The sequence below is a fragment of the Ixodes scapularis genome, unplaced genomic scaffold (assembly GCF_016920785.2).
Source record: "Ixodes scapularis isolate PalLabHiFi unplaced genomic scaffold, ASM1692078v2 PGA_scaffold0__279_contigs__length_252992795, whole genome shotgun sequence".
Taxonomy (NCBI): domain Eukaryota; kingdom Metazoa; phylum Arthropoda; class Arachnida; order Ixodida; family Ixodidae; genus Ixodes; species Ixodes scapularis.
This window is the reverse complement of record NW_024609835.1, coordinates 74,246,708-74,265,289: the sequence shown is the minus strand read 5'-3', so window position 1 is coordinate 74,265,289 and position 18,582 is coordinate 74,246,708.

The following is an 18,582-nucleotide window of genomic DNA, read 5'->3' as shown; positions in this document are numbered from 1 at the left end:
CCTCTTGATTGGTCCTTTCAAAACTTTCTGATTGTTGGACTGGAGGACCCCAGAATGCTGCTGAACTCAATATAAGCGGCCACCGAAGGGCCGTAAGGGACTTGGCTCCCGGATACCAAGTCCTGGACATCATGCTGCCTCTGGAGGCCAACCTGCACGTCGAACCCCCTTCGGCTGTGGAGTCTTCCGCCCGCTAACTCGCAGGCTTGGGACGCCTAACGGCTGTGGAGGAGTTCGGCTCGCCCGCCTTTCTGTGGATCCTTGTTTGTCGAGTTTGGCTGTGCTTGGGGCACCCTCTGAACGTGTGATCGAGGAGGACGGCATGGAAAGTTTTCTCAGATTAGGAGTAGTGCCCCCAACAGGTTAATCTTAAATTATATAATGTGAAAAGTGATTTAAAGGAGTAACTTGCCTATATTCCATACATAAGCAGTTGTGTTTCGTTAATAGGAGCATCGTCATCAACTAAAATATTTTATTCGTTACAATACTATGGTGCCTGGAATGCATCTTGGACTGGCGCGTTTAACTTGCATCCACAGGTGTCTGGCGTGTCAACCCTCGCTGCTACACCACGATCGCGGCACGTAACAGTATGACACTCCAACGTTGTCGTCAGGCGGAAACCGAGGAGCCACAAATGAGAACACGTTAAACATACCGGATTCGCGTTGCAGGCATCAGTTTTATCTTATGGAAGGTAACAGGTATTGGTGGCCACATTCGACGCCGCTTGATCCCCTAGGCCCTAGCACATCTTACCAAAACGTCAGTATGCGCCGATATGTGCCGTACCTTGCGGAGGCATTCAGTCAGCGGGCGCTATTAACCGCAGGATTTTCCTAACGCCCACCAAACTTCCACTGTCACCCTCGATCTCCTAGTCTCGATCACTGCGTCTACGTGGGTGTACGAAACCGACATCCCTTCATTGCACGAATCCGTCGTCCCATGGCCACCCAGGAGCACTCGTCCTCCCCCGTAACATACCGCGGGGGAATTGAGCTAACCTCGTCGTACGGCGCGCAGGGCGACCTTTCCCTCGCCCGTTCATCAGCGGCGCTCGCCCGTCGGGTCTGGTGCGTCAATTGCCGTCGTCGAGGGCGGAAGTCGAGTTAGCCCCAGGGACGAACCTGCGCCCTTAATTGATCCAAACAGCCGCCGTGAAGCCTCCCCACCATAACGTCCCATCCGGAGCGCGGCGCATCACCGAGTAGGAGCGCCTGCCCGCCCGCCCGGCTTGCCTGCAGCGGCCCCCTTCTCCTGGCAGGCGACCCTTTCGGCGGCAACCTCTGGCGCCTCCGTGGCCCCCATTCAAGTCCCCTTCCCACGTTCATAAAAGAGCCTCAATGGGATAATGAACGGACGGTTCCTGCCTGCCTGCCTGCGCGCGTATGCGGGCCGCGAGCACCCATCTAGGTCGCCGCAGCGCAGGCAACAGCCGAGCACTCGCCGCTGGGGACTGCACGGTGCGCATATACCGCCTGGCGCCCGCTTCAATCTGTCTTCGTTGAGGCCCTCAGGTCGCCGTCGCTTATTCCCTCGCTCCACTTGCCGCGGCAAACTCGTGGCTGGCTGGAAGGGAGAACGGAGTAACTGCCCCCCGTGCGCAGGCGCGTATATGTACTACTCTCTCCTGTTCATGTGCTCGAACTGTTGTGCAAAATACTCAACAAAAGTATTTGAGATAAGATACTAAATACCCATGTGAAAATGTATTTAGGGTAGTATTTAAGATACGTTTACTACGACATATCTTGAGTAGAGTACAAATACTTTGAAAAAGTAATTGAGCTATGTTAGAAGATACTCAACAACTTGGTTGCAAGCTGGTAATATAAGAATAAAAACGCCAAAAAGAGGTACTCTACTTGTGAAGACTTTGCTGAAAATCACACACTGCTGTGACCTTTATGACTTTCAAGGAGCGACTTAGCTGCTGCAATCGCAGTTTACTTCGAAATAATTCGGGATAGGTAACATTATGGTTACCGAAAGATTTTAGGGGCAAGGGAGATTCACGTGTTCTAGGCATGGCAACTGGCGGGTTTTAGTTTGGCGGTAGGTTCGGCTCATGACGCATTCCGAAATAAGTTCGTAATATGCCTCGAGTCGATTCGGCGGACTTGACACGTAGTCCGGCATTGCATATCTCCATCAGCCGAACTGGAAGTTGTACCAGACTTGGTGATGTGTACGCGGATGAATGGAAAACGTAAACGCACAGGAGAAATACCGGCTGGAGGACAGCAGCTTCAGTCGCTTGTCAACAAATAAAAGAGCGGGTGTTTTGTCTCCCCAGCCAATGGCGACGAGGATCGCCTCTACCTTGAGACTGTAAAAAATGTAGTTGGAAGGTCAAGAGGGAAACACAAGTAACACAATAGAGTATTCACAAAACCGCTTTCAATCCCTGGCTCCACCTGGCGGAAAACTGGATTGGAGGATTCTGAGAATGAAACAATGTGCGCACTCGAAAGAAGATGATAATGATTATTGCTATTTAGTGGCACAGTGGCAACTAAGGTCATAGAGTTGACGGAGGAAGATAAAGGAAACGCTTTTGAACGAGCGTGCTATCGAAAGTTAAGCCACAATAGGCACACAACGGGCTTTGGGAAGGAAGCATCCCGCTAAGGCTAATTACGGCCGAGAGTGCATTAGGGCCAAGAGGGGCGGAAGGGCTGAGAGTTGCTCCGAGGCCGAGTAGGGCGTAAGGGCCGAGGATTGCATTAAGGCCGATAGTCTTGGAATGGACTGGTGCAGCCGCCTTCTCGGGAGTTTGCGTTGTGGTTGACGACTCTAGTTGCCGCAAAATAAAATAGATCACGCCACACTGAGCACGGCGGATGAAAAGTCATTCGCAGTGCAACAGCTCAGACTTCATTCTTAAGCTTAACATATTTTCAGTTTCGTCATTCGCCGAGGTCTCTTCGCAGATCGCAATGATTGGCGCTCCGAGTGTTCTGCGGGAAAGTAGACGTGTGGGCATTTTTAAGAGTATCTGTCGGTGACAGCAAATACTGCGGTTTTGGGTTTGTTTTCACCCTTCACCGCCGGCACCAGTCGGTACGCCGGCCTTGACTAGCCAAATTTTTCATTTAATTATTTACAATTCTGCGTTTTCTCAGTTCTCATTCGTTTGATCAGTAGTTCCTTCATCTGCATATTTGGATTATGTACACACACACACACACACACACGCACGCACGCATGCACGCGCACACGTATTTCCAACTAAATGCAATGAATTTAGGGCGTCTTTTTGGTATAACACTTCTATTTCCTAATAATCCAATTTTTAGGAGCTCAGTGAAAACTGTATTGCGTCTTTTCAACTTGCAGCACTTCAACTAAATTAATTATGTCTCTGTATCTACCGGGCGGCTACGAAAACAATGAGCGAGGTTGATCTTAGAAATTTTATTTTCAATATTTTACAGCGAAACCGTCAAGGAAACACATGACTGCAGACTAGGAAATACTAAAAACACGCAAACCATGTTAAAGAAAGTGGTCACCAAGCTTCTTTTTTCTTTTTTTTGTTTCGCTTTTTTAATTAGCCCCCCCTCCCAAAAAAAAAAAAAAAATCTTCCATTTTGCTGGGGCCTCCTCCCCCCCCCCCCCCCCCCAAACCGAATCAAAATCGTGGCTACATGCCTGCATCCACTGACGGAACCACTCTAGCTTTAAAGGGACACTGACAGGGTATTTATGCTCGCCGAGGTTTTTAGTTGTACGTGACATATGGGAGCTCAACTACCCAGAACAGAATTTGCGGCTCGAAATTCGGTTTCTTTCCGCCCGAAAACCGCCGATCAAGAATTGGCCGGTTCGAGTCTTGCTCACTCTCTTTTTCGCGGTCACGGGCCGTTTTCTAAGGTATCGATGCGACCACCAAATTTAATCAAAGTCGTGGGTCACTGAAGGCACACAATAAATATTAAAAATAGAAAAAAATATGAAACCCATTTTTTGTGGCTTCTAAAAAGCTGTAAATACGTTGATTGAAAAAAAAAAGTTCCACAGACAACCGGAAGCATTCTGTGCGTTCGTCGTTTCGCGTATCGTGGGACTCGCGGGAACGGCGATGGCAGCGGACGACGGGCGTGGGACCTCTATTTCAGAACTGTCGTTCGCGGTACCGGCGAATTCTGTCTACCGTTAAAAGAGAAATTTGGGACTGATCAAAAAAATTGGTATTCATCCTGTACGACACGCCCGGCCACCAAGCCGATTTGCACGAAGACGTCGCCGAGCCGTCGCTCCCTTCTCGTGGCTGAAGACAACGCTCGCGCAAACGTCAAGCACGACGTGTCTACTTCGAGTTGAATATGCACGCGTACGATTTCTTTACTAGGTGCGAATGTCCCCGAAGAGTGGTGCTTCCCGACTTCGACCCGGGAGTGCTTTTGCTAGAGAAAAATTGACAGCAAACTTTCCAAGTTACAGTTTACCGGCTGAATTATTACTAAGGAAAGAGAACTACCAGAAAAGGGATGCCCCAGTAGCTCAGTGGGAAAGACGTCCGCTTCAGACGCGGTGGGACCGGATTCGATCCCCCGTGAATTTTTTTTTTTTTTTTCAAACATTTTCCGATGTTTACATATCTTTTTCTTTTTTTTACAATCATCACTGAAGAAACGAACAAAAAAATAACAAACAAATGTTGTGGACGATACTTCGCTGAACTAAACGGTATGGGATTTCCGTTTTGACACCTGCGAACTCAATGTAATCACTTTCCACAAAATGCAAGGAGCATATAAATCAGGTAGCGTCCGCTTTCCGAGGTGCCCGTAAATGTTCTACAGGAATTGCAGCCAGCCATTGGTCCCGATCCCGTTGATCTTTCGGAAACTCTGTCGCACAATGCCACTTTTTTTCGGATGCAGGACATGTGAGCCAGCTCTTCACGCAACATCTTGGGTTTATTCTTTTCGGAGCCGATCATGGAAATTCACCACGGGCACTCACTACTCATCTCCAACTCCTCAATGTACAAAACAACTCATCTTGGAGTACAGAACAACGAGCGGAACAGACATAACTGCAAAAGAATCGCACGGCAAGCAGTTCCCGCACGCCGCATCGCACGCCGTGTCGTCTGCTACCGAAAAGGAGAGAGAAAAAAAAAACAAAAAAAAAAAAACGCACGGTCGGGTGCATAGAGGTCGGGTGTAGCCACGTGACTTCCGACAGTCACTCTCTTCTCTCCACTTCTCCGACCTCCGTCGGGTTTCGGTTTCGGTTTCGAGCAGTTGCGTCTTTTGGCTTTATTAAAAAAATACGCTACTCTGTTGCAAAATATTAATTGGGTAGTCCTCCGACACCATAATGAAGCGCCTGGCAAAAAATAAAAAAATTTTTTTGGGGGGTGTAGGTGTCCCTTTAATTAAAAGGTGTAAAATCCCCTTGACGCAACTAACACTTTGCTAGCTCCAAGCGTACCGTAACTTTCAAAGACAAACTGGAAAAAAAAAAGTTGACAAAACGACACATAACTGAGTACTCTGGGCCAGGGCCGTAACTAGGGGGGGGGGGGGGGTTAGGGGGTTCTGCCCCCCCCCCCCCCCCCCGAAATTTTTTTCTGGGTACGGCCCTGGTCGGTGCACTTGCAGCCAGCCGATTTTAATCTCCACCTCTGCGCACGCGCAGTGGCACCGGTCGGCTACCGGGTACCAAACCGGGACCGGTTCTTCGGTTTGCTATACCTTTCCATTATATGCCACCGATGCACATGATTCATAGGCGAAAATAAGACAATAGACATTTTCAAAATGGCCGCCGTTGTCCCCTCCCCCCCCCTCCCCCCCCCCCCCCCCCCCCCGAAAGTTTTTTCTGGGTACGGCTCTGCTCTGGGCTATCCATTTAGCCTTTTGTAGGCATTCGGAGACTGCGTTTTACTCGTGGTTTGTTTCCTGTCCTGTGTTTGGTCGCCTGCCTTCGAGTCTGCAATCGGTTCAGCTTTGCCCTGAAGTCTGACGATTCCAAGTAGTTCCGTAGATTTTACCGGCGAAATAAATATTTTGGAAGGTTGAAAAATGTATTTGAGATACTGAATACAAGATAGTGAGAAATGTAATTCAGATAAAGTAGCAAATACACTAGATGAAATGTCTTTGCAAGATACCCAAATACTACCAAAAGTATTTGAAATTCAGTATCTGGAGTAGAGTATTTAAGATAGGCGCAAGTCTGGATCTAAGTACGATGCTTAATCTGGAGTTAGAGCACGTCCATTGCATTGCTGGCGTCGCAGAAAGCGCTCGATGCCTTGCTTTGGAGCTATGTTGCGATAATCCCAACACCTGCATTGGGATTGCAAGTGTGCACCTCCTCAGGGTTTACCGCCCAGGCGGAAAAGCGCAAGTCACTCGGCTGTGGACATGTCCACGGCGCCCGACATTCCGCAAGAGAGACCCGCTGCGCACGCATAGTCAAAACACGTTCCACAGCCCGATAGACAAAAATGACAGCGCGTAGAAGTGGATTATTGGGATTGTCCATACGTCCCGAGCACTCTTTATCGAGGGGCTCGTGCTATCGTTCGAGTGCATTGCTGAAAAGGCGATCCGATAGCTCTCCTAATTGGATAGTTGACGACAGGCAGAAGGCTCGGGGCTCTTATTGTTTTTCTTATTGATAGCAAACTAGAAAACACACTAAATTAATAATACTAATAGAAAGAAAGTAGATGTTGTATTTGGAGAAAATGGCAGCGTTGTAAACAACACTGGCTATCTCACAAACAACATTGTTTCTAAAATATTTTCGTCGTTCACGGTTATTATTTTCGTCTAATCCACTTCCGATCCCTAGAGTGCCGAAGTAGTCACCCCAGCGGTGTCTTCTTTTCTTGCTGTAATAGGCTTCAAGACAGGTTTATTATTTCATAATAAATGCCTGGAAAAAAAAATATGACAGCACATCAGCATTTTACCATCCATAAAACACTACGCACAGAAAAACGTGACATAAAATAAATCCACGAAGATTTTGATTTGTAATAATGGTTTCAATTTAGTATAAGCGCCGAATAAGGTGTTTATAAGATGGCTTTCAAATAAACTTCATACGGACGGCGACGACCATGCATCTGCAGATAAAGGAGCTTCAAGAGCAGCTGAATCAACGGAGACATATCCATATAGTCGATCGAATGTTTCTTCGTTTATAAAACACGACCTATATATAGGTTAGGCGACCTAAAAAGATTTTTTAGCCACATCCATTATTTTTTTCAACACAACGTCGAACCCATATTCAACGGAAATTCGAACTTCTAAGACACAGGAACCCTCGGCAACTGATATGACTGCAAGGACCCCATGGTTGCTTCTTGGAGCGGTGCATTAACGTCGAAAAAACACGACTCCTTATATATGTATTTGCTCAAGCTAGTGCAGCCCATCACAGTAATCAACCTAAAAAAATGCGATACATTTTTTTTTTCTTCAGAATTTCCGAATAAAGTTAATGCATGTAGCAACGGCATATCGACCAAACACGTTGTTTGGTACGCAGTCGTAAACTGTCCTTTTCCGTGTAGGCCGGTGAGACAACGTACCGAACCCGAAGGACCAAAAACTCCAAAGTAGAACGGCAGCAAGGACGGAGCAGGTGGCAGCGCAAGAAAAGGCCTCCCACTCGGAAACTAAATCCGTTCGTCTCCATCATATCCCGACCCCATCAATTCGCCCCGCAACCGACGGATACACCTCCACCGGCGCCGTCGCGATCCAGAAATCCGCAGACATAAAGCCCACGCGGCGGGCCGGCTCACCGCATGTATAAAACAGCATTTGTTCTCGCGGAAGAGGGGAAAAAAAGCTCTTTCGCGAAAACCCCCCAAAAGCGACCTATACCGTGAACAACAGCTCGCGGATGCTACGTGGTGCGGGCTCAGGTGCGGCTGGAGTTGCCCCACGGGACCCACTGCAGCGGGGTGTCTTGCCGAGATCGATCCGATCGAGGTAACGCACATCGCCGCAGCACAAAACAGGTATATAAGGTGCACTCGGAGGCGCTTTCTCGCTTTTCTTCTTGCTTCTCGCGGGCTCGTGTTGTTTCTGCGTGGTTCAGCAGAGCCCCCCGTAATGCTCGTGCAAACAGGGCGGTCGACCTCCGCCGCTCGGGGATCAGGCTGAGTGAAAGAGCTGGAAAAGGGGAACAAGGGCCGCTTTCTCCCAGACCACAGAGTGCCTTCTCCGCCGATAGTCAACCTTTTGCCTTTTCTTCCTCTTCCATGTCCTCCGGTTTTTTTGTTTTTTTCTTCGTTTGTTTTTGACCACATATCGCTTATGTGTGCAGACCAGGTGGAGCGAGTCTTTGTACGATTTCTCTGTTTTGCAAAGTGCTGCTCTTTCGTGAAAAGAAAAAGTGTGAACTGAATGGAAGAGGGAAAGGAAGAGAAGTTGGGGGGGGGGGGGGGGGGGGCGTTCAGTAGGTCAGAGTTATAAAATAAAGCTTGGCGGATATTTGACTTATCTTTCCTGCAGATTTAGGTTAGTCGATTACAATAAGGCTAAACCTCTTGAACTATTAAATCCAAAATAATGTCACCGTAATGGCGAGATTCTCTGGAGCTTTTTACCGACACCCTCACGAAGGCAAAAATATTGAAAAAGAAAATATCTGCAAAATCGACATGGGTAAAATACTTGCAAGAATGTATTTAAATACGAATGCTTGATTAATACTTCCACAAAATGTATTTAAATACAAGTTCAATTACACTTTTAATAACGTATTCGAATGCAAGATACCAATACAACGAGCCTGTTTGATCATTTTGAAATACTTTTTACAAATACATTTTGCACTCGTAGACATAGGCTGGGATATTAGACTTTAACCCAGGTAAATAGAAGACCATTCCGAAATAACAAAAGGTCAGCTTATGGGAAGTTTCAATTTATGTTCGAACAATTTTACAATCGTGTCCCGGGGGGGGGGGGGGGGGGGGGGGGGTTACATATTTTTTAAAACAAATATATGTGATAGCTCTGTTCATGTGATGAACCAAATGACCCTTTAAAAATATTGTGACGTGTATACTTATGTCCCCTTCATCGTCTTCCAGCATGTTGGCCGAGGAAGACCAGGCCCGCGTGCGCTTGAACCAGGCAAACTGAGGATGCCGTTCTGATGAAGTTCATCGCGGATCATCTGCTGGATACCAGTAAGTGGCCTTTGCAACGTTGATGGTAGAGAAAAATAGATCTCGAGCTCTTTTTTAATAATATCCTTTATCAACAGACGTAGTGACTCCTGTGTCAGTGTAAAGGAGGGTGATGCTGAGATCGGTTGTCCTCCCACTAGCCCTGTGTGGTAAGGGAAGAGAAGACGCTGCTGTCTGGCCTCCTGTAGTCGAGTGCAGGCGTCGACAATTGCGGTGACGGTGGTCGGAGGCTGGAGGATGAACAAGGTAGAAGCCTCTTCGGCAATTCCCTTGAGGAGGTGGCGGATTCTTTCAGCCTCTGGCATATTCGGGTTGGAACGGCGGCATAGAGTTAACACATCCTCGATGTAGGCCGTAAAGCTTTCATCTGGCTGCTGAAAACGGGCGTTGAGGCGTCGTTCCGCGGTGGCTCGTCGGTTTTCAGGGTGGCCAAATACTTCTTTTACTCGGCTGGCAAATCGTTCCCAGGTCGAAAACTCAGCTTCGTGATTTAAAAACCACGTTCTCGCTACATCAGTAGAATAAAATATAATATTGCTAAGCTTTGTTGCGTCGTCCCAGCGGTTGTTTAGACCTATGCGGTTGTATAAATCAAGCCACTCGTCTACTTCGTCTTCGCCGAGGCCGGTGAAAAATTTAGGATCTCTCTGGCGGGACGTAATATTGCAGCCGGCAGGACTGACCTGACTTGGAGTTCCTGTGGCAATCGGCGGTTGGTTATTGCCTTGCCTTGGCGCTTTTGTGGCGATGGAGTGGTGATTCTGGCTGGTGCCGCTGGGTGTTGTCTCTGATGTCATAGTGGTTGGCAGTCTGCGGTTCCTCAACTCCAGGATTGAGTACCAGCGCTCGCAAGATGGGACGGGGATGGGCTAAAACCGCACCTCCACCAATATGTGACGAAGACCAAGAGTCGACGACCGTTTTTATGTCCGCACTTTTTAAGCATTGAGCGCGCCTCTGCCCGCGCATCCAGTTCAAGCGCACACGGGCCTCGTCTTCCTCGGCCAACATGCTGGAAGGCGATGAAGGGGACATCGTGAAGTATACACGTCACAATATAAACAAGTAAGCTGTTCAATAGGAAACAAAAATCTGAATTGCCACGGAGTGAAAACGTAAAAAACTAAATTTGAATACTCTCGAGTTTGCTTATTTGTTATAAATCATTTAACTTACTTAAGCCGCTAATATGTTTATGTGAACTACAAAATGCGGACCATGCTCACCAAATTTTCAATTGTATATCTTTGATAGGTATTTTCCTTTATAAAAAATTGTATCCTGCTAGCCCGTGCGATTTTGCTTGAAATTGGGATGCTGTAGCAGACAAACCAATGACACCAGCGGCATTAAAATGCTATCGGTACGTAGCTATTAACATCAGCTATCTGGTGATGCGCGTTTTGTGTAAGGGATAAGGGATAACAAATAATTCTTTGTTTGGCCCCGAATTTATTAAAAATCTTAAAATTTCATATATTTGAATTCGGTTTGTGCAAAAAGGCTATTTTTTTTATTTTGTTCAAAGTTTTTTTGTTTATTTTTTGTAGATCGAGACTAGTACGGGTAATAACGAGCAAATTTAATGGTTGACCTTTTTTTGTTATAATCTCGGGACAGCCAGCTAAATAAGCCCATTTCAGGCTACTTCTTAAATTTTGGCTCCACTATGGTTCTTCATCACAACGTCAGCGGAGCACTCAATAATGTTTCAACTAAAATTAAAAATACGAAATCCCACCTCCCTTTTTGGTCACTACCAGTATAACATGCATTTATTTTCGAGAAATACAAATTTGAAAACAAAATTGCGTGGTCTTGGAGGAAATTGTCACTGTAAACAACCTGAGAAAACTTTTAATTAATTAAGGGCAATATATAAATAGTTCTAATACTGTGCTTTTTTGGGGTAGAGTGACGTGTTTGGAAGGGGCAATAGAACCCCAAAGGATTTTTTTTGTCTAAAGCGATGCATGATGTAGTCATTCACGCAAACAAGTATCACAAAGCGATATATATATATATATATATATATATATATATATATATATATATATATATATATATTTACTCACGCGCGCGCGCTTTTTTGTTTGGCGTGCTTCTCTCCCTCTTCTCACCTCCTGGCTTCCTTTTGTTTGTGACGTCGAAAATTATGCAATTTAGAAGCTTTGTAAGCTACATTTTTATGACATTTATTAACGGCATTGGTAGGCGTTCGCCAAACATCCAACGGATCTCTGTCAAATATGTTTACATTGAAAACATGTTTTGTTAACGCAATTGCCAGCGCACAGCCCTTCTTTTTGAAGTAGCGAAAATCAAAGTCCGGAGTGATGTCGCCTCCTGGTTTTTTATCCTCCCTCGGAAAACATGGCGGCGCTTGTCACATGCAGCATTGAGGATGATCGGTGAGTCGGGGAATCGGATGAAGTTCTCTTTTTTAGGTGCCCGACGACCTCTTAGACTTCAAAAAGGAAATCGTCAAACGGTCAGAACAACTGGGCTTGGTGTCTGTGTACCGTAGTTTCGGTTGTGACTCTGCCGAGGCAGCCTTTCACGCAGAACTGGAGCGACGTGGCCCCTCACATCGCCCACAAAAGTCCACTCCGCGTTTTCTTCGACTTCGCACAGTTTAAAAGAATTTGAGATCGCTGAAAGAGTCGTAAAAGAACTTCAAACTCGAAAGTGAAGTGTCGTCTGCTTACAGCGGTAGGCGGCACGCACGGAGAAGAGCTGTTGTTGTCGGGACGCGGGCGAACTCGATACTTGGGTCGGATCAGTTCGGATGTATGAGAGAAACTCGAGTTGCAGAACGACTCAATCTTCGACGTCACTGCACTGGCGCAGATCGCGCGGGAACTTCAAATTAGGCTTTGGGATATTGTATTTCTTTATTTGACAAAATACTGAACTCCCAAGTTTCGAATAATGAGAGTAATGTACTGGCATCGTTTTTAATCGTTTCAGATAATAAAAAAATATATATATATGATTTATAAAAATCATATAAAATCATATAAAATCACACGTATGTAGTGCTCTTATGACAAGTGTTTGCATGTCAGTACAATTTACGAGCGGGGTCCCACGAAATGTATTCACATGCCGACACTCGTCATGTGAGCACTACACTACGCATGATTCTTCGTACGAGTTCTCACATGACGCTACGTACACTGTAAAAAATTTCCGTAATTTTACAAGCAATTTGTCGTAATTCTGACGGACAGTGTGTCCGTTTCTTACTTAACGGACATAAAACCCGTTTTTCGTTAGGTTGAATAAAATAGTTCAGTTGTGTGCCAAAGAGTACCATAGTAGAGGATAAAAGCGTTAGAAGTGCTTTTATCGTCTAATCCTGCTAAGAGCAATTCCTTATAGTAAAGAGGCCAAAGACTATACCAAGAAACCCGCAGTACCCTGCAAAAGGAACAAATAAAAGTGGGGGAAACACAAAATAGAAATCAAGTAAAAGTCTGCAATTCACGTTAAAGCACATAGGCACTGCTCTACCTCAGAGGGAGTGAAGGTAGTGAGTTTCCTGTCTACAGATGTTTTCGAGCTTGTGATGATTGTTAGGGGGGTTCTGCGTGAGTGTAAATAAAGGGATTGCCAGAACAGTGAAGACCACACCAAGAAGGAAGGCTGTTGCTCTACAGTACGAAAACGTTCAAAGGCACCAGCACAATTCTTGCAAACAACTCCCTTCAGTGCTGTCTCGTGAACTTGCAGTTCCACAACGCTGTTTAGGAGGCATAATAAGACAACCCGCTGGAAGGCCACACTTGAGATCAACTCTGGTCGTCCAGTGAAGGGCCAGAATTCTAGCCAGTGTCAAAGCAGTGAGTGATCCGGAGTGAGCTTGGCTGCCGAAGAATAGTGTATAGTTGCCCTTCGATGTACACTTTCACCTAATCTTACAAGATCAACCTCACAGGAGCCTCATATGGAGCTGCGATACTCTAGGTGTGGCAGGACCAGGGCTGTGAAAGGCATGGGCGTACCAACCGGGGGGTCAAGGGGGGCGCTTGTCCCCCAGTTCTTAGAGTGGGGGGGGGGGGGGCAAGTCATGTTTGCCCCCCCCCCTAAAACAGTCACCACTGGGCAGGGCAAACACTGGCTGGCAGCGCCCAAGGGATACCAAGGGCACCGCTCCTCGGTCCCGGGGGGGGGAGGAGGGAAGGGGAAGGGGGTTTAGTTTGCCCCCCCCCCCCACTCAAAACCAAGTTGGTACGCCACTGGTGAAAGGCACGTAAGTCTGTTATGGCCTGGTCTACTGGACACGCTAAGTACAAAACCCAGTGTTCCGCACGTTTTGAACAAAACTGTCGTCAGGCTGTGCGAAGAAGCATAGCTGGCTGTTTATAGTAGACCTTGTCGATGTTGTTCTGCAAACCCTGGTGGTTTCTTGGGCCACCTGATAAGCGGCACCAGTATCAGGTCGTCTGTAACAGCAGTGGAGTTGATTGCAGGGATCATGATTAATAAACATGTTGAGAACAAGTGGACTGAGCACACTGTACCGTCGAACTGTCGAGTATTTGGGGCCACTGGAAATGGTTCCATGGTATACACTGCACTCCGAGCAACTCAACTTGAAGACGTCTAGTATGCACACATTTAATTAAATCGTGTTAATGAGCACCAGTGGCTCGCTGGGCAGGTCATAGGACTCAGCTTTCACGGAAGCCAGGTAGCATGCACAGTATAGCAGCCCCTGCCACGCTTGTGAGAGGTTCCAGCTCCAGGTCGTGGCGTCGCCAAAAGGGTAGTAGAAAAGGTACCACGACCAGCACACCCCTACAGTTCTTAGCACGATCCTTTCTGTAAGCAGTGTGCTCCACTGTAGCAATTGTCAAGGTGACTGCCATAAACCGAATCCTGCATCCACGCTTTACATGCCGCTAGAACTGTTCAGGGATGCGTCTCATGGAGTGAGTGAAGGTGCAGCAGCTTATTCGGGACCAAGTGCCCTGCTTGAGAACCACACTGCGAGTTGAGGCAACGCAAACCAGGGAGTACAGGGATGGGGTTCGTCTGGGCGGGCCAGGGTGGTGGAACACGGGGGGCAGCGTCGCTGGTTGCCCGGGCAGGCCAGAGTGCGGTGTCCGTACTCGACACAGCTGTTGCAATGATGGGCTCGAGGTTTGTGGGGACGGCAGCGAAATTCAAGGCGGCGGTAGTACACTGTGTAAGGGACATGGGTTCCGATGAAGGTGATGATGGCTGACCCTGTTGTGCCTACTCGCCTTGCTTGAAGGATGTCACCTTGATAAGACTCCAGATCATTGATGATCTCGTCAGGGGTAGATAGGAGTGGACGGGAGGGGAAATGTTCTGTAAGGTGATATTGGTGATGCGAAGTAGCCAGTTGACGATCGCTTCGTGATGGGTGCGGAGGACGGTTATTTTGCCGGAGGTGGAGCGACACGTCGGTACATGTATGAGCAAGGAGCTGTGCGGCTTGCAAGAACGCCGGCAAACTGTCAAGAGGCAGCGCAGCTGCGCCAGCAGGACGGACTGGGAGATGCACTATAACTACGTGAAGTTCGGGGTCAAAGTCGGCCGGAAGACGAGATTTGCGGGGCTTTCCAGGGGTGATCCATTTCCCACCTTGGTCGTCTCGCTCTAGAGAGATTTTCATGTCCTGTCTCAGGATGGACGCAGAGATATTGGTGAGCTGCGAAGCGGCGATGTCGGCTGTAGCCATATTCGAAGCAGAAACGGGCGTGCCGCTCGCAGAACGAGACTCGAGCGAACCGATCTCTCGGCGGACGTGCTGCGGCGGGCCGACGGAGCGCGGCGATGTTTATACCAGGATCACGTACAGTCGCGTACAGTTCTCTGGGCTTTGCGGAGCCCGGAGAAGACGTCCGCTCTCGTCGGAGGTTTGCAGCAGTTGCCGGACACTGAAGGTAAGGGCGTTCACATCGCAGAGTTCACTATTGAAGGGGGGCTATTGAGGTTTTAAGAGCCACTGATCGTAGCAATCGCATTCCAAAGACACCGCGTTGTCGTAGATTGTTTTTCACCGGCTACGTCCTGTAGGGCTGAGGCCAGGGCTGGGGGATCCATCGCCGGAAACGCGGAGGAACCAAGCAACGACGTGAGGCTTGCCGAGTCGGTTCGTGGGTGCCGACGACATTCGAGCAACGCTTCCAAGAAGACTGGATATTCTTTCCGGCGACGACACAATACTTAGACAGCATGCTTGGGGCTGATGAGGATCGCAAGAGGTGGATAACAGGACAACGAATGCACAGCAAATAGGTCGAGCACGGTACACGGCACAATAGTGGTCGCCGCCATGTCAAATTGAAACGAAGCTGACGAAGCCAAGCTCCAGTTTAGTACACATTGCGCTTCGACATGCTTATTACAAATAATTTTATAAATCTTAAAACAATTTTTTTATATCTTAAAGTTTTAATTTAAGTCGAATAAAACAAGCAAATTCACGTTGCGTCAAATAAACTTGGTCGGAACTCGGAACCAACGAGCATCGCCGCATCGCCATCGCCATCGTAACAAAACGCAAAAACTTTCAAAAACGAAGCGAGTTTCAAAACTTTCGCAACTTTCGGGCGCTTTCAGACTTTAGGAAGAAACATCGAAGAACGTTCTTGGAAAAAGGAAGTGTCCTAGGTGCCGGCGTGCCCATAAAACCAGCTGTGGATATGAGTCTAATTGGTGAGTGCTCGCTCACTCGTTTTACTTTTTGAGTCCTTTCTGTTCGGAGCGTTTATAACGTGATCCTTTTGTGTGCAGTCAGCGTGAAAGCGAACGTGTGCGGTTCCTTGTCGCACAGGTGCTTTCCGCATTAGATGACCCTCGAGCTTTTGCCAAGGAAGCCACGGAACCGACCTGTCACTGCACGGGCACTCAGATTGCGGGAACGCAACCAAAGGCAAAGGTCCCACCGGAGGCAAGGGGGGCCAAGCGAGACACTTGGTGAGTGTATCAGGGAGCTTGATTTCTGCAAATCGGGTGGCGGCTTGGTACCAGACAGCTAGGCGGTGTGTTTTGCGGAACCCATGACTGCTAAAGGTACCCGTTAGTGTGATGGCGCTTGTATTCGCTTCCACTGTGCGAGGTTAGATTCAAGTTCGATTTTCGTCCTCGGAAACTACTCGAAACATTGCGTGACGTGCGCCTTTAGAAGTAAGGTCTGTATTGATGATGTTGCTTGCGAAGAGTATAAACGAGTTCTCTCTCGACTGGGGCACTGACTTCTTATAAAAAAAATTCTGTGTATGGTGCACTTATTTACTAACCCTCCGGCAGTACTTCACTGTAAAGGTTAGAAGAGAAAAAAAAAAACAAAAAAAAACGCGCATTGACTAGTGTCAAAAGAAACAGAAAAAAAAAGTGTTTTAAACTACTTCCGCCTCAGCTCATAAGCAAAGGGAGAAATCACGTGGAAAGTTATCCCAGCAGTCTGAGAGTCAGCAAGGGCAAAGCCCTGAATAAAATGCATGCTTCACATTTTGGCAAGTGCCAACAACTATAAAGTATAAAACGCATGTAAGCAATTTAGCGAGCAACAAGAAAAGTGATGGCGACCCTTTTTGCTATCGCTCGATCAGCTGCACGACGAGGCAAGCCACATGAAAGCGACGGGAGCAGGCGACCGAGGCGATGAGCAAAGCTTTCTAGAGATCCAAAAACCGAGCAATGAGAGCTCTCCGTCGCTCATTGCCGTCGCTCGCTAAATCGCGTACATACGGTTCAGCTTGAATTGTATGAACGCGAGAGACACATGCAACTCACTTCCAAATGCCTTTCATTTCAGGGCTACACTGCCATTTGCGTCCAAGTGCTGCACGGGCCTCGTGCACTGGCACTTTGACACCACTTAAGAAACTAACACAAACATATCCAGGGGTTTTAGGTTGGGTTAGCCATCCTACAGAAAGGTGCTGCTCAGTTAATAGACGATTCGCTATTTTCCCGAGCGCCCCGGCCCGCCCGCGAGGAATTGTGGGAGAGATTGTCCTCGCCTGGCCGCTCTGCCTTGAGATCGCATTGCCTTGTCGCTTGCCTTCTCTTAATCCTGTTTTTCGATTCCATTACATATTTTTATCTAATCCAGTGTATTTTTTATCGCTTCTAAGGGTTTCTATTCTCTTCTGTGCACAATATTTCTTGTATATATATATATATAGTATTTGTGTCTTTATTTTGCCTTTTTCGATGGGAGTGCCGACGGACAACACGCTGCTTCGCGCGTCGTTTCCTGGTATGAGTACTACCATTGCTACAGATTCCTATCGCACTGTTAGCTGTTTGTGTTGGTTCAATTAGACCCGCGTACAGTCGAGAGGAGCCGTTTATGAACAGCCGCGCACATGTCATAGGGATAGGCACAGCTCTGAATCAACTATCGTGATGCGAGAGCCGAGCGCGCTGTGATTTGGCCACCCACGCTCGCTCCATTTACTCGCACTGTAGCGTATGCCTTCGACTGCCGCTTACTTAACTAAGATACAGCACACCGCTGTATCTTAGGGGGGCAGGGCCCGAGGGTAAGGCCCTGCCCTGCCCCCCTCTCCCCCCGCGGATGTCACCAGGGGGGGGCACGAGCCTCGATGCCCCCCCGAAGTCTACGCCTATGCTTAGAAGCAATAAAATATACATTGGAATAGATAAGGACAGGTAATGGAATCGAAAAACAGAGGATTAAGAGGAGGCAAGCGACAAGGCAATGCAATCTCAAGGCAGAGCGGCTAGGCGAGGGACAGTCTCGCACAAATCTTCGTGCTTGGGGGATTTTGCAAAAGGGCTATTTATATCAAGTTCAAAATGAACAGCACTCTTCATTGATGGCTGATTCACACGACGAACTGATCCACAGACGGATTGATCATATCCGCGGTTCGTCCGTCTCCCAAGCGCATCCACACGAAGGAGCAGACACGCAAATGACAGCCAGGACAAGCCGAACATGTTTGTGACCACACTGTGGCACTGTTGTCCAAGATCGAAATCGACATTTGCTGCTTTGAACAAGAACTGTGCGCCACTGTTGCGTGCGGAGTGAGGCATAACACCATGATAGGCTTAGTGCGAATTGCCACTAGCCTTACTAAACCAAACCATGGCAGAGACACAAGCATGGTCCTGCTCGAGGAGACTTTGGCGTGGAGGCGGTGAAGTCCTGGGCCCGCTAAGTGTCATTTGGAGATGCCTCCACTCACTTTGCACTTGTGCCTTCAGTACACCACAGCCACAAGAAAGGTCTTGCTGGGTGAAAGATTGATTGGAGATTCAAAGTGATTGCGGCGTGGTAGACGCGTCTTTACAGAAGCTTTTCGACGCAGATGAGTACCAGATTCTGCGTCGTGTCAGTTGGGCAAAGTTCCTCATGCCAACCTTTTTGGTATGAGAAATGAAAT